The sequence below is a fragment of the Erinaceus europaeus genome, chromosome 20 (genome assembly GCF_950295315.1).
Source record: "Erinaceus europaeus chromosome 20, mEriEur2.1, whole genome shotgun sequence".
Taxonomy (NCBI): domain Eukaryota; kingdom Metazoa; phylum Chordata; class Mammalia; order Eulipotyphla; family Erinaceidae; genus Erinaceus; species Erinaceus europaeus.
This window is the reverse complement of record NC_080181.1, coordinates 29,255,485-29,277,332: the sequence shown is the minus strand read 5'-3', so window position 1 is coordinate 29,277,332 and position 21,848 is coordinate 29,255,485. Positions and strand designations below refer to the sequence as shown.

At 41.6% G+C, this 21,848-nt stretch overlaps 1 pseudogene; it reads left to right on the top strand.

The window, feature by feature from the left end:
* The first annotated feature begins 16,174 nt into the window (after nucleotides 1–16,174).
* Nucleotides 16,175–16,467, top strand: LOC132534961 (elongation factor 1-alpha 1-like; annotated as a pseudogene).
* The last annotated feature ends 5,381 nt before the right edge of the window (nucleotides 16,468–21,848 follow it).

The window sequence follows — 21,848 nt, the reverse complement described above, 5'->3', positions numbered from 1 at the left end:
CTTTTTTTATTTCATACTTCTCTGGATTCACTCTGGTTCACAAACCTAGCAAGATCACCCTAATTCTCATCTCATTTCTACAGGAGAATAATGTCAGAAGACTAAAACAAAAGATCCTGCCTCGAGTCCAGTCCAGAAACTCAGAGAATGATTGAAGACATAAAAGCACTAAGTCTAAGTTTATTTGAATTGGGTCAACAGTTTTTATAACCCAGCAATATTAAGCTATCTTATAAATGTTATATGTAGGCTTGGGGAATGATAATTTTTCTAACAAGTTGGGAGTCAATCAAGGGGTCAGAACAACACACTTGATTTGATGCCAAAAGAACTGAGACCAGAAATTTGAAGGTGGGAGCAAGAACAGTCAATTAAAGGACCTACCGGGAGACAGGAAGTAGATCAAGATGGAGTAGAACAGAGAGGGATAAAGTCTAAGGGACAGGAGAACTCACTATATGCAACCAGATAAAGAAAAACTGTGGAGACTTTTCACAAATCTTAGGCTGTTAGCATAAGAAGACACCAGTGAGTCCAAGACATGGGTTTTTATCCACCCACATGTATGCTACCTCTATATTTCTCACACACACCCTGAGAAGTACTATTGGTTCCATTTTGCAGAGGAAGAATTGTCCCACTAACACTGTCACTAGAAGACCCAGGTTTCCACCCCAGGCAACCTGACCCAGGACCCACTGCACTCAACTGCAAGCTGTAAGCCCAGCAAACTTCACTTTCCTCCTGGTGTGGTGAATTGTCACTTGGAGGTGGAAACTGAGTCACTCCAGGTCCTGAAATTCTAGTCTCTTAGTGAAGTCAATTTCCCTGGTAAGAGGCTCAAGGGACAAATCAATCCATTTAGGGTCACTGTATGCCTCACTCTTCCCTGCTCCTGTGTCAGATCTAGCATCTAATAGAAAGTTCTTCAGCAGAGTAGTTCAGCTGAGCCCCCACCCCCACCCCCACCATAGGACCTTAAAACATTCTTCCTCTGGGCACTGTGCATCCATATGCAAACCAACTTCTCAATCTCTTCCAACTGTAAGTTTTGCCTTCTGACGACTGAACTCCCCTACCTAGCACAGTTTGTATGATGCAGAAGGGCTAGGAAGGTGGACATTCACACAGTTGCCTAATATCTCTGACCTGAGCAGCTGTGGTCCTTATTTCCTGATCTAGATACGCAGGATGACCAATGGCTTCTGACATGCAATTTAGTCCTTCACTCAGTACAGCTTAAGAGATTAGTCATCCCAGACAAGGTGTGTGTGTTTGTGTGTGTGTGTGTGTGTGTGTCTGAATTTGCATGTGTAAGTGAATCTCTGTGTGTGCCTTTGTCTTTTTTTTTTTTTATGTACAGGTCATTTTGTGTGTGTGATTAGGGGTGTTTTATATAAGATCACAGGGACAGTACCACACCACACCCACCACCAAAGTTCTATGGCCTCATACTTCCAACAATAAGCCCCCATAGTTCTCACAAAGTTTAATGTTTGTTTACTTCTGGGTTTTGTTCTTTGTGTTGTTATTTGTTTGTTTGTTTTGTTTTGTTTTTGCAAGTTCAAGTGTTTTGGTTCTCTAGATTCCATACATGAGTGAAACCTTCTAGTAGTTGTCTTTTACTTTTTTATTTATGTCACTAAGTATAATTTTGTTCAGTTCCATCCATTTTGTCCCAAAGGACACAATAGCATCTTCTCTTAATTGCAGAAATAATTCCATGGAGTATATATTGTATAACTTCTTTAGCCAGTCATTTGTTGATGGGTATTTAAGCTGCTTCCACTCTTTGGCTAAGGTGAATAATCCAGCTATGAAAATTGGGGAAAATAAGTCCTTTTGAATTAGGTGTGTGTGTGTGTGTGTGTGTATTTTAACTTCCTTTTTTAAAATTGATTTAATAATGATCAACAAGATCATAGGATAAGAGGGGTACAACTCCACAAAATTCCCACCACCAGAGAGCTCCATATCCCATCCCCTCCATTGGAAGCTTTCCTGTTCTTTAGCCCCTGGGAGCATGGATCCAGGATCATTATGGAATGCAGAAGGTGGAAGGCCTGGCTTCTATAATTGCTTCTCTATTGGACATGGGTGTTAGCAAGTCGATCCATAACTCCCAGCCTGTTTCTATCTTTCCCTAGTGGAGGAGGGCTCTGGGGAGGTAGGGTTCCAGGACACACTAGTGAGGTCATCTGCCCAAGAAAGTCAGGTTGGCATCATGGTAGCACCTGCAACTTGGTAGCTGAAAAAGCACTAAGATATAAAGTAGATCTATTTATCTAAATAATCAGGAACCTAAAGGTAAGAATATAGCAGATGAAATTTGGGGTCTCCATTTTGGAAAAAGCTAGGAAGTCTATTATAGGTATATTCTAAGGGACCCATAACTTTATTAATTTTACCTGAGTCTGACAGCTAATATGCAGGTTTGGCTAAAGGTATTATGGGATGAATGTGCCAGAGTTGGAAATAGGACCAGAAAGCTGTATCAGAGAAGAGAGTAGCTCCCAATTATGGGAAAAGGATAAAAATATTAAAAATAAAATATTTTATTTAAAAATAAAAAACTAAACCCCATCAATTTGTTCTGAGGCCCACATTAAGCACAGCATATTGTGCAACCTCTGCATCCCTGCAGGTCTGAGTTCAAACTCTGCAGTCATAGCTAGGAACATTCTAGGCTGCACTCATTGCAAGACCTGTCTTCCTTGAATGGCAGAGTATGCGAACCCAACCTCCCTTCGGTGAATGGGGCAGTCCCCACCAATGTTGACTCACATTGAGGGCAAGGTCCTGTAGAGGCCCACAAGAGGGTCCACTATGTTGTTCTTGATGGCCAGCAACAGTGGGGAAAGGGGATCTGCTAGAGGTCTAGACCCATCATGTCTATGTAGGAATCCCAGGATTGCCCAACTAGGGCTCTGGACAGCAGGGTGGCTCATTAGTGACCAAAAGAGCCATCATGAAAGTATCCCAGTTTCTTACCCCTATCTAGCTTTTGTAGTCCTTACTTTGTCTGACAAGGTTAGCCTTGGAGTGATTGAGGGAAGTGAAACAGGAAGTAGATGAAGAGGGTATCTAGCTCTAAGTAGAAATTATTTGATTTAGTACTTTATGGTACCTAATAAAATAGGTGCCATTGTTAGGTCTCTCTACTTACTTGCTGTACTTATTGAGTCACTGCAAACTATTGTGCACTTTTACATTAATGTATATATTTTCCCTTAACTTATGGATACATGTGCACATGTGTTCTGTCTCATGAGCCCTGGTCTATATCTAGATGCTGTGGCTTTGTTAGGAAGTGCGCCATGATATGGACTTGAGGAGTCCCATGAGCTAGGAATGGTCTCACCAGAGTGCTGGAGCTGAATGGGTTGACGTTCCACGCCTGGTGTCTCTGGGACACATTCTGAGGTGAAATGTATCGAGGTGGTACTGGCTGCATTGATTTGGTTGAGCTCATCAGACACAGTATCAAATAGTATGTATGGATCAAGAGAAATGCACAGGCACACAAGCTGCACCCCAGAGGTTCCAGAACTGGGAGAAACATGGGTTTTAAAGAGAAAGGGGAAAGTTCCTGCCGCCTTAGAGTTTGAGAAGGCAATAGATACTTATTATTGTAACCAAGTTATTTGGGAACTTGGTTTACTTTGAAAATCCTATGTTTAGGATTTGCTAATTCACACAAGACCTTACCATAATTTATGCCATTTAAAGCTATTTACATATATCTGTATCTTATACAGTGACACAACCAGTTGCTTCTGGTCTCCCTTGTCTAAGACTATAGGTGATTTAATATTTCAAATAAATAGTCATTTTTTTTTAGAAATGTATAAAAAAATTTAAGCCCATTGTTGAATTTCAGTCAGGTTACCAATCTGAAACCTTAAGTGCTTAGATTGAAGGAATATATACTCAGAACTGGGGTCTGTGCATCAAAAAGTTCGAGATGTTCAATCTATTTTTCCCTCTCATATTGATTAGTGATTTATAAGATTATAAGCTATTAGAAGAATATTAACATCATTTCCACTACTAAAGGTCTATGTCCCTATCCCTATCCCCCTATAGTGAAGCTGAAAAATCTACCCTATTTTATTTTTTTTAATTAGGTTACAAGATTGTAAGGTACACGGTACAGTTCCACATCACATTCACCAACAAAGTTCTGTATCTCCACCCTCCTACTTACCAAAGATAACTACCATAATTTTCACAAAACTCAGAAACAGTTTGCTGTAACAAAACAGTTTGAAAATTAGTGTTCTCATGTCCTTTGGGTAAACTGTGTGCATCTTCTAGGAGAAGCTTATCAGCCTACTACCACTGGTTGTTCATTCCTTCTCATCTGACCCCCTGAGCTACATGTTGGCTCTGGATTGCATAGTTAACAGGATGCCAATAAAATCACTCCCTTGAGTGTCAGTTGCATGAAGCATGATGTCTGAGGATAATTCTATTTGTTTGTATCTTACTTTAACCAAAGCGTTTCCATTCCCACAAGCCCCAGGGATGAGGTTACCGAGCTCCTGTGGGGCCTTCGGAGCTATTTTCCTAGTTGCTAAGCAATATCAATCCTGCTTCATGCCGGGTGACCTCATGACTGTGCTGTGGCCATGTCTGTGGGTGATCCGGGATTAGCTTTAAAACAACCAGGAAGGGAGTGAAAGGGAAGGTGTGTGTGCAAATAGCACACATGAGTGGTGACAAATGACAAAGAATGACTCAGAAGAGACACCTAGAGTTAAGAAGTGTATTAAACACAAAAGTGATATGTAAGGCATGTATGCCATGCCAAGCAGTAAGCTGGACACTCCAGCATGCATGAGTTCATTGAAACAGTGATGACAAAAGCCAAGGGCAGGAGGCCACATAAGACAGATGTCTGGCATCACAGCCACTGTTGCATTTGCCTCACAGAGTGCCTGGCACCTGGTATGAATTGAGAGATTACTGTCCAAACAAAGTGAATCATGGTCTTTAAGATCAGGAAATAGTCATAGCTATTGAATAATCCAACTCTCCCATCCACTGTGGCAAATAATCATTTGGAGGAATTTCTTCAGATAAACACCCTCTGTCTATCTCTCATAACACATCTAACTCACACTGTCAAGGGCCAGCCTAGAAAAGTTGCATGGGGTGCGGTGGAGGGTTCTGTCCCAAGACCCTGTCCTGGTGTCAGTCCCACATCCACTGCCATGCAGCTTTTCTCCTGAGAAGTCACCCCCACCTACCCCTACTTCCTCATGTTTAACCAAATTCATCTCTCACATATCAAAGAGAGGGGGAGAGAGAGAGAGAGAGAGAGAGAGAGAGAAGGGAAGGGAGGAAGAAAAGGAGAGAGAAAGAAAGAGAAGAAAGGTATTATTTCATGAAATGTCATGAATGTTACTAGATTTTCGTCTAAGAGTTGTATTACTTTTATCATGAATGTTTCTAGATTTGCGTCTAAGAGTTGCATTACTTTTATCTCTTATGATTGGATCTTTTGATCCACTTTGCATACCTTTGTATGTATGACATAAGGCTAGCATCCAACTTTAATCTTGGGCTTTTGAAGAATTTCAATTTCCCATCACTGTATGTTGAAGAGACTGTCCTTTTCTTTGAATGGTCTTGGCACTCCTGATTAAAATAATCTAACCATATATGCAATGGGTTGTTTCAGAACTCTCTCCTCTATTTCAATGGTCAATCTGTCTTTTTTTTTTCCTGCCCCATCATACTGTTTTGATTATTGTGACTTTATAACAAGTTTGGAAATGAAGAAAACTAAGACCATCAACTGTGTTCTTTTTCAAGATTCTTTTGGGTATTTGTGGTCCCTGGAGATTCCATGTTAATTCTGACATTTACTTCTCTATTTCTGCAATAAGCAAACAAATAAATAAAATCAACACTGTATTTCTATAAAATGGTCTTGAATTTGTAGATTGATTTAGACAAAAGTCTTGCAAATCTTTTCCTGAAACTCTTTACCAATAAAGAAAAAAAAATCTAGGAACATTTATTAACTACCCCAAACTTTCTTCAGCTTTTGTATTTTTCTCATGAAAAATTTAGAAGAGACAAAGAACAAGCAAGGTCACAATCCCTATCATATCTGGAAGATACACATTCCCTTCCTGGATGACTACTTAAAACTGATACCATAATACTGCAAAAAGACCAACACCTCTTCCTTCCCTGATAATTTCAGTCAGGGATGTGACAAATACTTGGGTATGGCAGCTCATAATAACATAAAATAACAAAACAAAATCAGAGTTGATTTCTATACTAGGAGTGCCAGTTGTTGCAACACTTGGCATGTTTGGGTGGGATGGTAATGGTTATTTTAATCCATCATTTATTCAGAACTTGCCATCTACCACGTGATAAGCAGTAAGTGTGTTTTACAAGCATTATATTGATGCAGAGGGACAATTAGGGCTAAGGGTCATTGTAAAAAGGAGATGGGTTTGATGTCCAACTCTTTGATTTTAAATTTGTCTATTTTTGTAAGAAAGAGAGAGTAGCCAGAACACTGCAAAAATTTGGCATATGCAGTATCAAGGATTGAAATTGGGACTTCATGAATACAAATTCCATACTCTATCACAGGTATTTCCCTTACTTCAGTATCCAGTTCTTTTGTGAGTGGGAATCCTTAGAAAAAGAAATCCAGATGGAAAGAACCAAGTGCAATTCATATTACAGTGAGTAACATACCAGTGACTTACACAACCTCAGTATTTTACAAACGGTACTATCCATTCTGTGAGGGGTCTCTCTGTTTGTTTAATTGTTTCTTTGGATGTGCAGAAGCTTTTCAATTTGATGTAGTCCCATTGGTTTGTTTCTACTTTGGTCTTCCTTGCAATTGGGTTTGATTCATCAAAGATATCCTTGAGGTGTAGATGGGAAAGTGTTTTACCAATGTTTTCCTCTAAGTATTTGATTGTTTCTGGTCTGACATCTAGGTCTTTGATCCATTTGGAGTTGATTTTTGTTTCTGGTGAGATAAAGTGGTTCAATTTCATTCTTCTGCATGTTTCAACCCAGTTTTCCCAGCACCATTTATTGAAGAGAGCCTCCTTCTTCCATTTAATCCTTTGGGCCCCCTTATCAAAGATTAGATGCCCATAGGTGTTGGGATTTACTTCTGGGCTTTCAATTCTGTTCCACTGGTCTGTGTGCCTATTTTTGTTCCAGTACCATGCTGTTTTGATGATGATGGCTTTATAATATAGTTTAAGGTCTGGGAGTGTGATGCCTCCATTTCTGTTTCTTTTCCCCAAGATGGTTTTGGCAATTCTAGGTGTTTTCAGGTTCCAGATAAATGATTGTAGTGTTTGTTCTATTCTCTTAAAGAAGCTTGGTGGAACTTTGATGGGTATTGCATTAAATTTGTATATGGCTCTGGGGAGAATGTTCATTTTGATGATATTTATTCTTCCAATCCATGAGCATGGGATATCTTTCCATTTCTTGGTATCAGTTTCTATCTCCTTGAGTAGCGACTCATAGTTTTCAGCATACAAGTCTTTCACTTCTTTGGTCAACTTTATTCCTAGGTATTTGATTGATTTTGCTGAAACAGTGAATGGGAGTGATTTCTGGATGTCTTCTTCTTCAGATTTAGTGTTTGCATAAAGAAATGCCACTGATTTTTGTACATTGATTTTGTAGCCTGATACCTTGCTATATTGCCTAACAACTTCCAGTAATTTTCTACTGGATTCTTTAGGTCTTTCTATGTATACTATCATATCATCTGCAAATAGTGAGAGCTTGACTTCTTCCCTTCCAATCTGTATCCCTTTGATTTCTTTCTCTTGCCTGATTGCTATGGCAAGAACTTCCAATACTATGTTGAAGAGTAACGGTGACAGTGGGCAGCCCTGTCTAGTCCCTGATCTGAGGGGGAATGCTTTCAGCTTCTCTCCATTGAGTATGATGTTGGCTGTAGGTTTGCTATATATAGACTCCACTATCTTGAGGAATTTCCCATCTATTCCCATTTTTTGTAGAGTTTTGAGCATGAATGGGTGTTGGATTTTGTCAAAGGCTTTCTCTGCATCTATTGAGATAATCATGTGGTTTTTGGCTTTGCTTTTATTGATGTGATGAATGACATTGATTGATTTACGGATGTTGAACCAGCCTTGCATTCCTGGGATGAATCCCACTTGGTCATGATGAACAATCTTTTTGATGTGTTGCTGTATCCGGTTGGCCAAGATCTTGTTTAATATTTTGGCATCTATGTTCATCAGAGATATTGGTCTGTAGTTTTCCTTTTTTGTTCTGTCCCTATCAGCTTTTGGTATCAGGGTGATGTTGGCTTCATAAAAGGTGGAAGGGAGTATTCCTGTTTCTTCAATCTTATGGAATAGCTTAAGAAGTATGGGTATTAACTGTTTCCTGAAAGTTTTGTAGAATTCGTTTGTGAAGCCATCTGGTCCAGGACTTTTGTTGTTGGGGAGATTCTTAATAACGGTTTCAATTTCTTTGTCTGTGATTGGTGCATTTAGATTTTGTAGTTCTTCTTGGTTCAGTTTTGGAAGTGCATAGGTTTCTAGGAATTGTTCCATTTCTTCCAGATTCTCTAGCTTGGTGGCATATAGTTCTTTATAGAAGTTTCGCAGAATTCTCTGGATTTCTGTGGTGTCAGTTGTGATATCTCCTGTATCGTTGACAATTCTATTAATTTGAGTCTTCTCTCTTTTTTGTTTGGTGAGTCTGGCTAGGGGTTTGTCAATTTTGTTTAATCTTTCAAAGAACCAACATTTGGCTTCATTGATCTTTTGTATGGTTCTTTTATTTTCGATGTTGTTTATTTCTGCTCTAACTTTAGTGATTTCTGTCCTTCTGGTTGCTTTAGGGTTCCTTTGTTCCTCTTCCTCTAAGTCCTTGAGGTGTGTAGTAAGTTCGTTCATTTGGGCTTCTTCTTGGTGTTTAATATGTGATTGTATAGCTATAAGTTTCCCTCTCAGTACTGCTTTAGCTGTGTCCCAAATATTTTGATAGGTTGTGTCTTCATTTTCATTAGTTTCCAGGAACATTTGAATTTCCTGTTTGAGTGAGTGTCTGACCCAGTGGTTCTTAAGGAGCATGTTGTTTAGTTTCCAAATTCTATGTCTTTTAATAATTTTCTGTTTGTTGTTAAAAGTTAGTTTTACTCCACTGTGGTCTGAGAAGATACTTGGGATGATTTCAATGCTCTTGAATTTATTGATGCTGTCTTTGTGACCTAACATGTGGTCTATCCTTGAGTATGTGTTGTGTGGATTTGAAAAGAAGGTGTATTCCAGTTTTTTGGGGTGGAGGAGTCTGAAAATGTCCAAGAGGTCTAGTCTGTCAATCTCTTCATTCAATTCTCTTATATCTTTATTGGTTCTCTTCTTTGTTGATCTGTCTAAGTGTGAGAGTGGGGTATTGAAGTCTCCCACTATTATTGTATTACTATTGATGTATTTTTGAAATTCTTTCAATAGGTGTTTAATGTATTTAGATGGTCCCTCGTTGGGTGCATAGATGTTAATAATTGTTAAGTCTTCTTGGCTGATTGATCCTCTTATCATTATGTAATGTCCTTGCCTATCTTTTATTACTTTATTTAATTTAAAATCTATCGTGTCTGAGATGAGAATGGCTGTTCCTGCCCTTTTTTGTGGACCATTAGCCTGTATGATAGTTTTCCATCCTTTCACTTTAAGTCTGTGTTTATCTTGTTGTGACAGATGGGATTCTTGCAAGCAGCATATGGTTGGGTTATGTTTTCTGATCCATCCCCCCACCCTGTGCCTTTTGATGGGTGAATTTAAGCCATTGACATTTATTGATATTATGGATTTAATGTATTGTAGTGCCATTGTTCTAAAAAACAATTTGTTTGCTCTGATATATTACAAGTATTATAGTGATGTTCTTGTTTATAAGAGGTCTTTTAATACCTCTTTCAGGGCCGGCTTGGTGATAGTTGCCTCCTTTAACTGTTGTTTGTCTAAGAAGGTTTTGATCCCTCCATCTAGCTTGAATGAAAGTCTAGCAGGATATATAATCCTTGGTTGAAACCCTTTTTCATTCAGGGCTCGATAGATATCTTGCCACTCCCTTCTGGCTTTTAGAGTTTGAGTTGAAAAATCTGCAGAAAGTCTTATGGGTTTTCCCCTGTATGTGACTTTTTGTTTCTCTCTTGCAGCCTTTAGGATCCTTTCTTTATCCTTACTTCTTCTCATTGTGACTATGATGTGTCTTGGTGTTTTCAGGTCTGGGTTGATTCTGTTTGGTACTCTCTGGGCCTCTTGCACCTTGATATCCTTTCTGTTATTCAGGTCTGGGAAATTTTCTTGTATTATTTCCTCTAGGATGTTTGCTTCCCCTTCCTCTCTTTCTTCCTCTGGCAGGCCAATTATACGAATGTTACTTCTTTTGAGATCATCCCATATGTCTCTGTTGTTGTTTTCAGTGTCTCTCAATCTCTTTTTAAGCTCTTTCACCTCTTTCTTAGTTTTCTCTAACTCATCCTCTGTCTGACTAATTCTGTTTTCTGCTTCTGTTAGTCTGCTTTCCCTTGCCTCAGCTTCTTTCTTCATTACAGCTATTTCAGCTTTCAGTTCTCTAATTGTCTCAAGATAATCAGTATTTTCCTTGGGGGTCTCAACTGTTGTTTCCCTAATACTGCCATTTCTTTCCTCCAATGTTGTTTTCATTTCTGTGATTAATAAGTTTATTATTGCTTGCATACTTTTCTTATCTATGGTTACTTCTGACTGATTTGTGGTTTCTTCTGGGCTCTTGTCTTCATTCATTGGGGTAGCAGTTTTATTTGTTTTTAATCTACCCATTTTTTTTTAATTTATGTGTTTCTCTCTTTTTTTTTTTTTTTAATGTTCTGTTGTTCCTCAGTTGTTGTGTTTTGAGCACAAGTAACACTGTACTAAATACCTTTATGACAATTGCACTCACCAACCTCCGGAATAACCGTAGCAACTGAAGTAAGTATTGAAGGAGTTTAATCGTTACCAGTTAGCCAAACAATTTCTCCAGTCCGTGAAAAAATAGTAACCAAATCCCAGTGAAGAAAGAGAAAAGGAAGAGAGGATAGCAAGAATAGACAGTTATGCAAATTTACTATCCAGTGTATATTCTAAGGGTGACAAGAGTGTAAAGGGAACTAGAGCAGAGATACACACATAGAGAGTCCACTCTGGGTCAGATTTCTTCCCCAAAGTAATTCACAAATTCAGAAAGTCAAAGAAGAAAGACGTGTATGACAAGATTAAAAAAAAAAAAAAAAGAGAGAGAGAGAGATTGAGAGAGATAAGAGAGAGAAAAGGGAGAAGATAGGAAGAAGAGTTGTAATTAAAGAGCAGTGCGAGGAACTTCCCAAATGTGTATCAGTGAATTAACAAAAAAAAAAAAAAAAAAAAAAAACCCTGTTTGGTGGTATGGGGTATCCTGCTAGTAGCTGGTCCCAGGCACTGCTTATGGGGGGAGGGGGGGCGGGCGGCGGGAAGGATGTATGCTTGAAAATTAAAAGGAAGAAAAAAGAATTTTTTCCCCCTACTCTAATTCTTAACCCAAATTAAGTTATAGAAACATCCTTGGTATGACCGTTATGGCCCCTTATTGGATGGCCTGCTAAAGGCAGAAAATCCTATTGTTTACACGAGATGTGTCCGGAGCTCAAAGGCTGGCCGCTTCTGCTTCTCCGGGCGCCATTTTCCGGGAAACCCCGCCCTCCAGACTTTTTTAAAGGATTTCTCAAAAATGAAAACTAGCTCCAAGTCCTTTGATCCAATGAGAGCTATACTCAAGAAGTCTTTGGATCCACCCTCAGGGTCGCGGTGGACCCTGGCAACTCCCAAGAGGCAGCCCCCGAGCTAAAGTGCTCTCTCCGGGTCCTCTGCCCGCCGCGCTCTGCAACTGGCGGAGGAGCCGTCTTCCCGGGCGGGCGGAGGACAATGCCCGGCGCACTCGCCTTGCCTGGCGCCGCCTGGGAATTCTGGCGCCCCGCTAGTCCGTGTCACCTTTGCTCTAATTGTTAACCCAAATTAAACTGTAATCACTTCTTTGGTGCCCCCCCCCCCTTATTGACTGGCCTGCTAAAGGCAGAAAATCCTACCTTTGCCGACGATGCTATCAGAGCAGTCGCTGTTAGCGACTTCTCAGGCCGTCGCCATATTACCTCCCGGCCCCTTCACCTCTTTGACAAACGGTACTATCCAATTGCATCTTCATGGAGTTTGGATTCTCTCTGTAGCAGGACCCTAGCACTAGTCTCCACAGAATCAACAATGAAGTCCTTGAAAAAAGAGCCCAAAGTGCATGGACAAGAACTTAGTATTAGGAAATACACTAACTAGAAAGGCCAGGCTAGAATCCCAAGAGTCAAGGCAAGAAAACCTTCCCACAGCCTGGCTCACACCCTGAGTTAAGCCCTCCAGGACTAGTAGAAAGTCCTGACCACTGGTGAGGAGTGTTGACAGGTTAGTTACCCAGCCTCTATAGTACTGCAGTAGCTGCGGGGATGCCCATAGGAATTGTGTGGTACCAGGTGTGGCTACTGCATTTAGTGACACTCCGATGTGTCAAAGTCCAGGCCTGTACTGATTTGCTGCCACAGTGACCAGCAGCTGAGATTAAACAATAGGCTCCCTTCTTCTTCTTCTAGCGTTTGCCCTTCTTCCGTAGCCAGTCAACAGCGTCAGGTTGAGCCTGATGTAAAGTTTCGAGACCTCCTTTGAATCTGGAGAGGTGGCAGTCGTTGACTATGTGGGTCATAGTCTGTCTATAGCCACAGGGGCAGTTCAGGTCGTCTCTGGCTCCCCAGCGATGGAACACAGCGGCGCACTGGCCATGGCCTGTTCGATAGCCATTGAGGAGGGCCCAATCATAACGTGCTAGGTCAAAGCCAGGTTGACGCTTGCAGGGGTCTGTGATGAGGTGTTTGTTCTTTACCTCAGCTGACAGCCAACTCTGTTTCCAAGAGACTGGAACAGAGAAGTTCAGTGTAGGCATAGGGGACCAGATTGGGTGACGAGACGTCAAGCGTTGGACAGGGTGGGCGAAGATATCCACGTATATTGGCAGGTCCGGTCAAGCATAGACGTGGGAAATGATTTATGGTAGTACAGATGATTGAATCTGGGACATTGGAGCCTCAGGAATGAGAGTCTCTTTGTGTAACCATTATGTACCTACCCCCTACTTCCTGTTTCCTACCAGAAGGAGAAGCTGATGATTCCTGGAACTCCCAAGCCCATCCATCCTCAGCCTGGGTTCTGCCACTCTGAATACCTGCCTCCTTCACAGTCACTGGCTTTCTGTGCCATTTTACAGGCTGTCAAGGCCCCACTCTCACTGGTGTAGAATCAGACTTGTGGGGGCCAGGCAGTGGGTTACCCAGTAGACTGCACATTTTACCATGCATGAGAACCCATGTTCAAGCCCCAGGTCCCCACATGCAAGGGAGAAGCTTCATAAGTGGTGGAGCAGAGATGCAGGTATATATATATATATATATATATATATATATATATATATATATATATATATTCTCAATTTCTCTCTGTCTCTATCAAAAAGAAAAAGGAAACAAAATGGCCACCAGGATTAGTGGAATGGTTGTGCAGTTATGGAGCCCCAGTGATAACCCTGTTGGCAATAAAATAAAATAATCAGATTTGTGGTCCTTTCCTGACAAGCTGCATACTACAGGCTTTCTTCCCCTTCCCCTGGCTGTCCCCTAGGAACATTCACAGCTGCACTCATTTCAGTACTAGTCTACCTCTAGTGACAAACCCTACCTTTGGAGAGTGGGGCAGTTTCTACCATTGCGGTTCTACATTGAAGGCAAGGTCCTGTAGAGGCCCACAAGAGGGTTTATGATGTTCTTTCTGATGGAGATGGCCAGTGATGGTGGAGAGAGGGATCTATTGGAGGTCTAGGCCCATCATATCTACATGGGAATCCCAGGATTCTCTGACTAGGACACCAGATGATGGGGAATTTAATTAAGTAGCCAAAGGGGTGGAGGTAATTCATTGTTAAAGCACAGTACTTGCATGCTCGAAGCCCCAGAAGACCCAGATTCAATTCCTCCACCACCATAAACTGGAGCTGAGCAGTACACCTGAAAATAGATAGATAGATAGATAGATAGATAGATAGATAGATAGATAGATAGATAGAGGCCAGGCAGTTGTGCACCCAGTAAAGTGTACAGAGATAACCATGACTTCAAGTCCTTGGTTCCTACTTGCAAAGTCTCTCTCTCAGAAGAAGAAGGAGGAGGAGGAAGAGGAGGAGGAGGAGGAGGAGGAGGAGGAGGAGGAGGAGGAGAAGGAGAAGGAGAAGGAGAAGGAGAAGGAGAAGGAGAAGGAGAAGGAGAAGAAGAAGAAGAAGAAGAAGAAGAAGAAGAAGAAGAAGAAGAAGAAGAAGAAAGAGAAAATAAATGACTATTGTGAGTGATGGAGTGGTAGAATCACTATGCAAGACTGAGCCCCAGTGATAACCCCCTTGAATAAAAACATAAAATAAATAAATCATAAAAAATAAACAAAACAAAACTCAGTGTGTGAAAAAGTTAGGATAAGATTACTAGGATAAAACTTAAACTGGTCAGTGTCTTACAGGTACATAAGCACTTGTGATCGCTTCCTCCCCACACACAGTCCAGAAATTATTTGCATCTCTACCCAACAAAACCTACCAGCTAAACTCTGCACCAACAGTGCTATGAAAAAGCAAGTCAGCAAAAGCCAGAAGAACAGGCCAATCACTGTAAGAACATCCTGGCATCTCTCTCTAGTGTGCTCTGATCTGCCCTCAGTTCAAACCCTCTCTGTTTATGGGACATAGAGCACAGCCTAGGGGATGGATGCCTGGTCTCAGGTTCTCACTCTGTCACCATTTGAAAATGACATTTTGTTTCTCAAATCCCTGTTGGTGCCTAATCAACTTAAGTTATTTATTTGGTTTTCTTTCTTTGGGAGGTGGAAAGCCTTTGTAAACATGCATTTATCCTGTGGGTAACTCGAGGTGAGTGGGGATGAGTGAGTCTGGGTGGGCCCATTTTGGCTTGGGGCGATACTTGATACAGGCCCAATTGAGCCTTGGACAACAATACAGTGCATTAGAAGCAAATAATAATAATAATAGTTAATAAAACCTTTTGCCTCATTCAGTTCTCTGATCTGGACTGAGACCTTCTTTAGCTACTTTCGTATATTAGAAACCTCTGACACAGTCCAATTAGTTAGAGTCTTAGCTAGTACAGCAACTCTTAAAGTTTCTTGCTTTTATTCCCGAGATGCTCCTGTAGCAAGCAGGAACTTGAAACTGTTGCAACACCAACTATGGACCATGAAGCTTTCCAACAATACGTGTCAGAGGGACTCCAATACTCCCACACCCCATGTTGTTCTGAGGCAGGGTAGGGAGTGGGTCAATAAGTGGGGTATCATGATGGATGTGGTAGCAGAATTGAACACCTGCAAATTTGGAGTAGTGATGCCAAGGACATGTGGTGGGGGCCAGAAAGGAGTGACAGGAGCCCATTGGTCACACTCTGTAGCACCTGCAGGGTTGGGTCAACTGTAACAAGAAGAGGGTGAAACCAGACTAAGCTACAGAGATGAATCCCATAGCAACCCCTGGGGATCCTATGGCAACCCCAAACATCACCTGCAAAGGAGAGAAGGTTCCTTGGCTTCTCAGAAGTACGCATGTCGTTCCTTTGAAACAGCATGGCTTCTGCTCTCCTCTTTGCTTAAAGCAAAGGTGAATCAGGAACACAGGCAGCAAATGAAGAAGCTACTCCCCTCCTGAGAAGAGCTGATGCTTGCTCAACTCAGCCAAATAAAGTTGTTGTTTTACTACTCTTTGTGTCGGTGCACAAACAGACTTCTTTCTTCCCTCCACATGCCAAGAACCCACTTTTGGGGTGTCCACCTCAGTGGTGGTGTCCCAATTGCAACAACAGTTCTACTGACTGGGATTGTGTCTAAGCCCTGCTCATCGTGACTTTGAGAGAGATTGTGTTGTAGTCTGGATGATGGGCTGAGAGGAAAAACGGTTTGAAACACAAAGACAGGCTTTTTCTCAACAGGTTTGCCACCAGAACACAGGCATCGTGAAAATCACTGCTAAAAAAACTTGATCCAAAATGGGAAAGGTAAAAACCCATATCAACATCATGGTCATTGGACATGTCGATTCCAGCAAGTCCACCACCACCAGTCAGTCACCTCATCTACAAATGCGGTGAGATTAACAAAAAGGACCATCGAGAAGTTCGAGAAGGAAGCAGCTGAGGTAGGCAAGGGCTCCTTCAAGTACACCCGGATCATGGACAAGCTGAAGGTTGAACATGAATGTGGGATCGTCATTGATATCTCCCTGTGGACATTTGAGACCAGCAAGTACTATGTGACCATCACTTTCTTCTTCTTCTTCTAGCATTTGCCCTTCTTCCGTAGCGTCAGGTTGAGCCTGATGTAAAGTTTCGAGACCTCCTTTGAATCTGGAGAGGTGGCAGTCATTGACTATGTGGGTCATAGTCTATCTATAGCCGCAGGGGCAGTTCGGGTAGTCTCTGGCTCCCCAGCGATGGAACATAGCGGCGCACCGGCCATGGCCTGTTCGATAGCGATTGAGGAGGGCCCAATCATAGCGTGCTAGGTCAAAGCCGGGTTGATGCTTGCAGGGGTCTGTGATGAGGTGTTTGTTCTTTACCTCAGCTGACTGCCAACTCTGTTTCCAAGAGACTGGAACAGAGAAGTTCAGTGTAGGCATAGGGGACCAGATTGGGTGACGAGACGTCAAGCGTTGGACAGGGTGGGCAAAGATATCCGCGTATATTGGCAGGTCCGGTCGAGAGTAGACATGGGAAATGAACTTAGATGATGCCGCATCCCGACGAATATCTGGCGGGCCGATGTTGCTAAGAACTGGCAGCCATGGAACCGGGGTGGAACGGATGGTTCCAGAAATTATCCTCATGGAGGAATATAATTTGGAGTCGACCAAGTGGACATGGGGGCTACGGAACTATACTGGGGCACAGTATTCTGCAGTGGAATAGCATAATGCCAGAGATGATGATCGTAGTGTGGAAGCGCTCACGCCCCATGAGGAGCTGGCCAGTCTTGCAATGATGTGATTCCTCGTGCCCACCTTTGCTGCAGTTTTTATGAGATGTTTGTGAAATGACAGAGTGCGATCGAGAGTAACGCCAAGATAGACTGGCTGGGCTTCATGCCGGATTCTCGTATCGCCAAGCTGCACATTAAGCTCACGCGAGGCCGAGGCATGGTGTAGATGGAAAACAGATTATACCATTTTTGCAGTGCTAGGGATTAGTCGCCATTTTTTACAGTAATCAGATATCAGAGACATGTCTTTCATGAGTGTTTCCTCGAGGATGTCGAACTTGGATGCCTGAGTTGCACAGCAGATGTCATCGGCGTAGATGAACTTCCTTGAAGAAGTTTCTGGGAGGTCACTGATGTAAATATTAAATAGCGTAGGAGCCAGAACAGAGCCCTGGGGGAGGCCACTTGAGACAAGTCTCCATCTTTTAGACTTGTCACCCAGATGCACCCCGAATCTTCTGTTTTGGAGAAGAAACGATATAGTGTTGGCCACCCATGGAGGCAGGCATCTTGAGATCTTGACTAGGAGACCACGGTGCCAGACTGTGTCATAGGCTGCTGTGCGATCAGCAGGCTCCCTTGAAATTAATTGACACCATATAGACTGAATGATTAGCTGAAATTCATTCTGACTTTTCCATGAGGTTTGGGGTCTTATGTGACCCAAGTGTTGAGATCCTAATGGAACAAGGATAAACAACCAGGGTATCAAGTTGTGGCAATCTACGAAACCCAGGCCTCATGAGGTCACTATTTTTGTTAGATCTCCCTCCTTTTAGGGGGTCACCTGCTACTCTCTTGCCCTCCTCTCATTTCTCCTAAGCATTACCTGATTAACATACTCCACTAGATCTCTATTGAGTAATCTCTCTTCAGCCATGCAGACACTATGTTGTTAATTGGGTCTGATCTCCAGATGAATCAGGACACATGGGCCAGAGATAAATTCTCATCTGGTGAAGCAAAGACACTTAGTCTGATTAGTCAGTGGACTAGATATATACAGAGCCTCAGATATATGCTAGAGGATGCATTCTCTCAGTCCAATTTCACTTAGTACAAAGTAATTCATACGAAATGCACAAGCAATATGTGTCTCTCATGTCATTGTCAGTATTCACTTTATGTGTATCTTGTCTTCACATATCCCTCAAAGTAGATTACTACTAAAACCAAATGGCTCTTCTAAAATCCCCTACCCCCTTGATGTCCTGTGGAATGCACTACCTACACTTCTATAACATTTCTAGTATTTATTCCTTGGGTTGTGAAGAGATTAGAATACTGTGAACACTGCTTACAATAGGTCACAAAGACTGGAAGCATCCATAGAGTTTCTGCTTTTAACATGTCTTAGACCTATTACAACATTCCACTGGCTTCATTTGGGTTATTTTTTCTTAGTTGTCTGCCTTTTTGAAGTGTGCCATTTTTCAGAACCATCCTTTCTTATCAGCATAGGGACAAAGCACTAAATATGAACAAAAACATTCCTTAAAGGTAGACAGTAACAAAATTTCAGAATGGATAAGATAATGAGAAGATCTTGAAAGCATCTAGTAGGGGTGGGGACAACTGAGAGTCAGATTTATATCTGATTTTCCAAGGGGAACACTAGAACTAAAAATATAATAGACAATTTCTTTAAAATTATGTTCAGAAATCTTTTCTAATCTAGAAATCTAAAATCAATAAAATCTTCACTCATGTGGTGGTATGCCTGATAGTGGTACTCATTACTGTGTTCCAAGAACCAGGTTCAGGCCTCTGGTTCTCACCTTCATGGGGGGTGAGGGGAGATCACTGGAGAGTGCTGCAAGTATCTCTCTTTCTCTCTCCCTCAAAAAAAAAATGAAGAAATAAATGACTACCAAAAGTGGTGAGATGGTTTGTGGGCACTTGGCACCAGTGATAAACCTGTAGCAAAAAAAAAAGTTACCTTTCATGTATCCCTTCTCAAAAAAACTATTCCTCCACCAAAGAAGAGTTGTGGAGAGAGAGAGAGAGAGAGAGAGAGAGAGAGAGAGAGAGAGGAAATAGAATAGAATAAGAATTAGGAAAATGTGATACCCAGGAAAAGGGACAATGACTCAGAAGAGTATGAGGGTGTGTGGGATATGAAAGGGAAGTTCCAGGGTTAGCTTGACAATGTGGCAGGAAAGAGTGAATGTAGATTACAGCAAGAAGAGGAGTTGCAGGTATGTGGAGGGACCTAAAAGAGGGATCAGTAATTTGTACAATGTTTCTGGACCTCTTGATAAAAGTTTTACAGGTCTGTAAGAATTTGTGGCCAAACTTTTATAGAGTCAGGAAATTTAATAAAGAAAAACAACTCCTGGAGAAATTACAAAACAAAGGAATGTAGTTGCCTTTTGTGGCTTTTCTATTAATAATATTTATATAACTACAATCCTGTAAAAATTTAGTTTTGGTCTAACCAAAATTACAACATAATTATGTAATATAGGAAGAAACTTGAGTGTATATTTTATTGCAGGATCAGAGTGTGAGAGAATGAAAACTATCTTGGTGGACTGAGTACACCAAATAGAGTGCACATATTACCATGCACAGGGGCACAGGTTCAAGTCCCCAGTCCTCACCTGTATAAGGGGAAGCTTCACATGTACTAAAGCAGTGTTGAAAGTATCTCTCTTTCTCCCCCCTCTCTATCTCCCAATCCCTCTCAATTTATCTGTTTTATCAAATAAAATTAACCAGTCCTTAAGAAGAAAATAAATATATACAAATATAGACAAATAGTTATAGAAATAATAGTTAATTCTGGAACCTGGTGGTTGAAAAGAGAGTTAACATACAAAGCCAAACAAACTGTTTACCAGTCATGAACCTAAAGGCTGGAATAGTGCAGATGAAGAGTTGGGGGTCCTCCATTTTGTAGATAGCTAGTAGGCATATTTTAGTCAAATTCCAAAGGGCCTGTGGCTATATTAGTTTTTTTTTTCCTTTTTCCCCTGAGCCTGAAATCTGATATGCAGTTGGATTCAAGTTATTGTCTGGGGAGATGATGTCATGGCTGGAAAAAGGAGCAGAAATCTGGGTCAAGGAAGAGAGTAGCTCCCTAATATGGGAAAGGGGTATAAAAATTGTTGACTGTAAACCCTATCGATTTGATATAATCTGGGGCCCATATTCAGCTTAGGAGCCTATGTGACCTCTGCATCCCTATAGATCTGAGTTTACATTCTGTGGTCATGAGTAGGAACATTCTAAGCTACCCCAATATCGACCCATCTTCCACTGGTGTAGCATAGAGTATGTTGTCCATCCTCCCTTTGGAGGATGGGGAACATTCTCTATCATGGTTGATCTAGATGCCAGCATGATGCTGACCAGAGTTCCCTGGACAGACAACCCCACCAATGTGTCCTGGAGCTCCACTTCCCCAGAGCCCTGCCCACTAGGGAAAGAGAGAGACAGGCTGGGAGTATGGATCGACCTGCCAACATGTTCAGTGGGGAAGCAATTACAGAAGCCAGTCCTTCCGCCTTCTGCACCCCATAATAACCTTGGGTCCATACTCCCAGAGGGATAACGAACAGGAAAGCTATCAGGGGAAGAGATGGGATACGGAGTTCTGGTGGTGGGAATTGTATGCAGTTGTACCTCTCTTATCCTATGGTTTAGTCAGTGTTTCCTTTTTATAAATAAATAAAAAGAAAGAATAGTTAGTTCATATCTTCAACCCTAAGAGAGAACTACTGTAGCTTACAATAGAGAGAATGGGGATTCAGAACTCTGGTGCTGAGAACAGTGAGGAGTTATACCCCTGTTAGCTTGTAATATTATAAATCAATATTAAATCATTAATAAAATTTTTAAAAATGACTGGAAACCTGAAGGCAAATTCTCATTGCAGAAGCCAAGATTTGCAAATGGCACAGTCTTGAGGACAGGACTTGGAGATGAGAAGTGTAACTCTGAACTACATTATCCCTATAACACTATTTGAGTTTTTCTTCTCATGGACTGCTTTGATTTTTTTTTTCATATAGAAATGGGAAGGAGGGGGGCTGAGAAGAAACTACAGCACCAAAACTTCTTACAGTGTGATCTGATTAATTTTTAAATTCGTCTAGTAGAAGGGAAGGCAAGAACAGAAAGGAAAACAAAATGGCTAATGAGAGTAGATCCCCATGTAATGAAGCCTTTGGGATAAAGTGGAAAGGCCATGGGAAATACGAGTAAGTGAAGATGGGGATGAGAATGGAGCAGAGATGGATGTGTTGGATGGAGTGGGCTTTGGCATTAAGAAAATAAAGAACTAGACAAGACAGGAAGTCTGGGAATTTCCTGCCTAGAAATTACAGGTGGTTACTCAAGTTTTTTCCAGCTGAAGCATCCACACACATCTCTCTAGTGCCCCAAGACCTGGCTGGGGATCACATGTGCCATAAAATCAGAAAGACGGGAGACTGATGTGGAGGAAGAAACATAGACAAATTGTATGTCTGATCACTGCCAAGCATTTTCCTCTCCAAGCTCCATGGAGTGCTGGGTCCTCATTTCCCAGAATGCACTGCGCAGAGCCAGACCTGTACACTCAGTCCATGGAAGTAGTTTCCACTGGCCTCTGTCTCCTCTCCTGCATCCTGGGTTTCTCCCTGAAGCAATGAATTTCTGAGATTAGGGGGTCAATTTTGATTATCATCGGATCCAAAGCCA